Source organism: Octopus bimaculoides, chromosome 2 (assembly GCF_001194135.2).
Source record: "Octopus bimaculoides isolate UCB-OBI-ISO-001 chromosome 2, ASM119413v2, whole genome shotgun sequence".
Taxonomy (NCBI): domain Eukaryota; kingdom Metazoa; phylum Mollusca; class Cephalopoda; order Octopoda; family Octopodidae; genus Octopus; species Octopus bimaculoides.
In genome coordinates this window covers 130,691,873-130,693,829 of record NC_068982.1, presented here as the reverse complement: position 1 = coordinate 130,693,829, position 1,957 = coordinate 130,691,873, and positions in this window count along the sequence as shown.

Below are 1,957 nucleotides of genomic sequence, written 5' to 3'. Positions count from 1 at the left end.
ATATATATATATATATATATATAATACTTTATCGGTTATCTTATATTCGGTAATCATGAATGCAATTATAAATCACTTATTAGTGTAAACAATATAGTCATTGTATAAGATGCATAATATTTCAAAACAAACCGCATGTGACACAGAAAAAACAAAACTCCAACGTCCTATAAATTATATATTATGTAAAGAGAATCTGTATACTTCTGTGTATAACAAACGAATCACGAGGTCTGGTCTCGAAAAACATTTTCATTAAATGAATAGACAGGCCTTTCGTATTTATCTGCAGTTCAGTGCAATTTACTCCTACTCTGACAAATATACTAGCATATAAATGTGAACTTCTGAATCACAGAATATATTAGAAAACTGGAAATCTAAAATTATTTTAGGTATTAATTTTATGTGTTATGCGGTTAGCAAATCATCTTAAATGTTAAACATTTTAACGGAAAACTAAAAGGAGAGGAATAATGTTTATCGCCATCTAAATGGAGAAGATATTAAATAATCGATGAATTTTCGTCCTAGAACTATACTGATTAGATTAATGTGAGTTATAATGTTTAAAATGTAGGGATGAAGACATAGGCGTCTGTTGAAGAAATTCCCTTCTCAATCGTATATTTCACATATATTTCACTATGGTATCGAGTCGATGCTTCTCACTCTCTCTCCCCACTGTTCATGTATATATATATGTGTGCGTATTTTGGGGAAGGGGAGTAAGGAATGACCAAACAAAATCGATGCCACGAATAAAAATAATAAATGAACTAAGTGCTGAGGTCGAAATAATTATCTAAAACCCATGAAGTAGATATTCTTGTATAGTCACAACCTGAAGATAGAAATGAAACATTAGAATTACAAAACGATTTTATCCAGTCAGGCTCTTCCTATAATGAATTGCAATACGTACGGAATCCTGACGTTAAATCTTACACAATCCATCTATCGCTTAACACGACTACATAGCTCTCTGATGCCTTTAGCGTGGTCTATTATGCTGTAAGCAGGCCTCCGGTCTAAGAGTAACTGTCTCTCTGATTCCCAAAAGACAGGGAGGCCCTTAAAATACTCATAGGAACTGCTTGTCTTCATCTTACTATGCCATTAAAAACATCAATTTTATGTGTTAATAAGGGCAAGTGTATTTGATAGGACATCTGATAAATAATCCAATACTATTAATTGTGACATATATGGCTGGTCTCTTTTGCAAACGAAACAAAAATAACGGACGAAAAGCTTAAAGAGAAACTGAGATCACAAAAAAAACAAAATGAAGCAAAAATACATGTTAGAACTGAAAAGATAATTGATATGAGTGGGAAGAGAACGCATTGCAGGATGTGACATATCTCAACAGTATCAACAAACGGCAACATCAAATATAACAACGACTCTATATTCCATACATAAAAAAAATATTACTAAATAAATAAAATAAAATAACACGAAGATTTATGGAACTTTCCACTAGGTGAAATTCAATGATACAATCTATCATGGGTCAGCATTTTCCCAAGTGAAAATAAATTATGAATTTTAGATCATGTGGGTGTCTTTCCAGTGGGTGTTTGAAGGTCTATTGGCTGCAGACAAACATCATGTATGTACATAGGGTGCATGCACGTAGATACACAATACACACAGTTTCATACACTGACTCACACAAATACAAATGCATCTCACTCTCTCCACCCCCATTCATGTATGTATGTATGTATATATGTGTGTGTATAGATATAATATATGTGTATGTAATGTATGTGTATGTATTTATGTATATGTGTGTGTATGTGTTTCTGTGTGTGTATGTATGTGTGGCGGTATTTATGTATGTATATATAAACAGTAAACCTAAACTATAACAGCAATAAAACAATAATAACTTTAATATTGTATGACATGATATACATACATACATATATATATATATATATATATA